A 4475-nucleotide genomic window follows, 5' to 3' on the forward strand; every position below is an offset into this window, starting at 1 on the left:
TTTGACTTTGTACTTATTGCTGCAATAGATTCATATTGTGATGTTGCACTCCATATGTTTTATGGAAATATGCTTATGAGTATGAATATGACAACTGGAATATGCTTTATGCAAAAGGTCTCTTGTAAGGTATCAAAACAAAGGTTATAACCTACTGAATATATTCCTCCTATTTGTATGTATGTATCATTCTTGTATCTGAAGCTAGAAATATGAAGTGTAACTCTGAGGTCCTATTGTAATTATGCAAAGTGTGGGCCAGTAATGGTGGCTTAGAATCTTGATGGCACCCATTGACTAGGGCAATTGGTTGTGAATGGGTTTATTTACGGAGCAGGTCCTTGAGGAATCAATTCTGAAGCACTTAGAGGAGAGGAAAGTGATAAGGAACAGTCAGCCTGGATTCACCAAGGGCAAGTCATGACTGACTAACCTAATTGCCTTCTATGACGAGATAACTGGCACTGTGGATGAGGGGAAAGCAGTGGATGTGTTATTCCTTGACTTTAGCAAAGCTTTGGATACGGTCTCCCACAGTATTCTTGCCAGCAAGTTAAAGAAGTATGGGCTGGATGAATGGACTATAAGGTGGATAGAAAGCTGGCTAGTTTGTCAGGCTCAACAGGTAGTGATCAATGGCTCCATGTCTAGTTGGCAGCTGGTATCAAGCGGAGTGCCCCAAGGGTCGGTCCTGGGGCCGGTTTTGTTCAATATCTTCACTAATAATTTGGAGGATGGTGTGGATTGCACCCTCAGCAAATTTGCAGATGACACTAAACTGGGAGGAGTGGTAGATATGCTGGAGGGTAGGGCTAGCATACAGAGGGATCTAGACAAATTTAGAGGATTGGGCCAAAAGAAATCTGATGAGGTTCAACAAGGACAAGTGCAGAGTCCTGCACTTAGGACGGAAGAATCCCATGCACTGCTACAGACTAGGGACCGAATGGCTAGGCAGCAGTTCTGCAGAAAAGGACCTAGGGGTTACAGTGGACGAGAAGCTGGATATGAGTCGACAGTGTGCCCTTGTTGCCAAGAAGACTAACGGCATTTTGGGCTGTATAAGTAGGGGCATTGCCAGCAGATCGAGGGATGTGATCATTCCCCTCTATTCGACATAGGTGAGGCCTCATCTGGAGTACTTTGTCCAGTTTTGGGCCCCACACTACAAGAAGGATGTGGAAAAATTGGAAAGAGTCCAGCGGAGGGCAACAAAAATTATTAGGGGGCTGGAGCACATGACTTATGAGGAGAGGCTGAGGGAACTGGGATTGTTTAGTCTGCAGAAGAGAAGACTGAGGGGGGATTTGATAGCTGTTTTCAACTACCTGAAAGGGGGTTCCAAAGAGGATGGAGCTTGGCTGTTCTCAGTGGTGGCAGATACAGAACAAGGAGAAATAGTCCCAAGTTGCAGTGAGGGAGGTATAGGTTGGATATTAGGGAAAACTTTTTCACTAGGAGGGTGGTGAAGCACTGGAATGGGTTACCTAGGGAGGTGGTGGAATCTCCTTCCTTAGAGGTTTTTAAGGTCAGGCTTGACAAAGCCCTGGCTGGGATGATTTAGTTGGGGATTGGTCCTGCTTTGAGCAGGGGGTTGAACTAGATGACCTCCTGAGGTCCCTTCCAACCCTAATATTCTATGATTTACCTGCAAGCCTTCCTGTGTACATGTGGGCCAGCCCGTGGGTGATGAAGAATGAGGTCTCACAGGACATGATACTTGAATCCATCTTAAATCTGGTACTTTTCCATTTAGAAGGAGGGGTGGGAACCCAGAGAGACAAAAGATTCCTGCCTTGTGCCAAAGCTATAAAAGGGGTGTAACAGAACAAAGTGGGGGCTTCCAGTCTTGAGAAAACCCCTGCTTTCCACTTAAGATGCTTGCTGGAACTAACAAGGACTATACCAGGGGAAAGGATTGTGCCCAGACTAGGAAAGAGTCTAGTCTGTGGAAAGAAGCTTATTGGAACATCTCTGAGGATGAGAGGTTACCTGTAATCAGTTTCTTAATGTATTAGGCTTAAACTTGCATGTTTTGTTTTATTTTTCTTGGTGACTGTAGGTGCGGGAATAAAGGGAGTCTCAGGGCTGGATCTGGCCTACAGGGAGCTGAAGGCAGGATCCAGGCATAAGAGCTTGCCTTCATAATTCTCTGCAGAAACCCCGGATTGGAAGCAAGATGACTCTCAGCTGCATGGGGGGCCCCTGTCTAACAGGAAAAAGGGCAATACAAGTATTACCTCAGGAGTAGCGTCCTCTCATAAATTAAGCCACAAGTTCCCTAATTTGGGGCCTTACCGTAAATTAGGCTATTCAGTTACCCAATCTGCTGCGAGTAAAATAGGGCTTCAAAACACACCCTCTAAGGAATCGAATAGGTAGGGTCCAGGGAAACGTAGCCTCTCCATTTTAGGAAGCAAACAAGTCGCCTCCGGGAAGGGGTAATCCTCTCCATATTAGGAAACAAAAGGATGATTTGGAAGGTAGGGGATAGGATGGGTACCCAGAGAAGAGTCAGTTTCCTTACTGAGCTTGGTCACTGAAGAGTTTTTAAATCCTCTTTATCTTTGATTAAAGAGCTGGGGTTAGTAGAGACCTGATTGTAGGAAAACAACCCCAGAATTGTCATGCTGCATGCTATCCTCCATCTTAATACATGGTCTTGGGTAACATTTTTTGCTTATTTTTTGCCTTATAATTTTCTTTAGAGTTTTAGATGCAGTTTGGTTTTGGTCCTCTCTCCTCTTTTACTAATTACAGGATTTAGTTATGCTGACTCTGTTTCCTCAAGATTGGAAAAGGTGATCTAGCTATCTCCTTACATCGAGGATGTTTCTATTACTTGCTCATGATCAAATTAGGGAATGTATTCACATTAATACAAGGGATATTACAAATCCTGGAATGGAATGTGAAGCTTTTCAAAAGCTAGTTAGGGGACAACCAGTTGTTTGTTTCCCCAATAGGTATTAAAAAAGAAACACGAAATGGAGAGATTTATAAGCTACAAATGGCAGCAGTTAGGCACAAACAGCCATTCAATTTTTTCTAGAAATTGGGTGTCTAACTCCTATTTGTGTCTTTGATTTCTAAGACAGTGTGCTTGGGAACTAGAAGCTTGGGAGATTTTCAAACAGTATTTACACAGATTGATCTCCTAAAACATCCGAAAGTCAGAGCACTAGGAAACAAGAATTTGGCCTGACCAATACCCATTCTGTGCAATGTATTTTATTTAGAGCTAAGCAGAAAGATTATGAATGGGCTGACAAAAATAGTAAGCTGCTGGCTTGGATACTCAGGAGCGATTGAGTAGATAGATTCCTACTGCTCCATCTATCATTGTCGAGGATGGTACTATTACCAGTGATCCCACTCCAATAAATCAGGTTTGGGAACAGTTTTATAGTAGGCATCATGCATCTATGGCTACTTACAGTCCAGTTAGAAGTGATGTGTTTTTAGATAAATGAACTCAAAATACTTAGTGAAGAGCGAGCAGTTGCACTTGATAACCTTATTACAAAAGGGGAATTACTGTAACTATAGCTAGTCAGGTGGCAGTCTAGGAACACCCAAGGCAGCCTTGCAAAACTATCATGAACATTTGCCACTTCCAATCATAAAATCTACTCTCCTGCCCTTTATCACAATGACTGATGAGAATGAAAAAAAACCCCGAATGATATGTTCACCCATCCAAAATCACCTGTCCCCTCAATGGGAGTAGAATGTTGTAAGACAACCCAGGGTTAAATGGTCTATCCATCGGATTAGCTCTCTTATATTCGCCATTCTCTTATTAACTCACTATTAGATATATTTGTGTGTTGTCAAAACAGGTCTTTCCTTCATACATCAACAAATCTCTGATTCTTGCAAACTTAGGGCCAGAGCCTAGAAACACACACAAGTAGGAAAACTCATGAGTTAAGTTACTGGTATATGTGTTAGAGAGCCAAGGTGGGTGGATATCTTTTATTGGACCAACTTCTGGTGGTGAGAGACTCAAGCTTATGCAGCTAACTGACTTGAAAAGAGCTCGAAACCTTGCCTCTCTCACCACCAGAAGTTGGTCTGATAAAAGATATTACCTCACCCACCTTGGCTCTCTGGGACCAACATGGCTATAACAACACTGCATGCAATGATGTATGTGTTTGCAGGACTAGAATAATGAGTTACCTGTTTGCTCAAGCCACTGTGGTCAGGCCAGAGTGACTGGTTCTGTAGGTGCTTCCTATCTATATTATGTTTTTGAATGTAGCCCTTCATATTTTGTCTCTATTACTATTACACTACAAGCTGTTGTCCCAATACATGAGAATCAATCTGCTCAGCCTTCTGGCTGGTCAACCGCACAGAACGAGAGATTCGGCTAAAATAGCTGCAGATTCCTTTATCTCTATTAATCAAGAAAAACTATTTGCTTCTGCAGAGTGGGATTTTGTTGGTGATGCTGAAGAGAATAAATG

This window comes from Emys orbicularis, chromosome 1, assembly GCF_028017835.1.
Source record: "Emys orbicularis isolate rEmyOrb1 chromosome 1, rEmyOrb1.hap1, whole genome shotgun sequence".
NCBI lineage: Eukaryota > Metazoa > Chordata > Testudines > Emydidae > Emys > Emys orbicularis.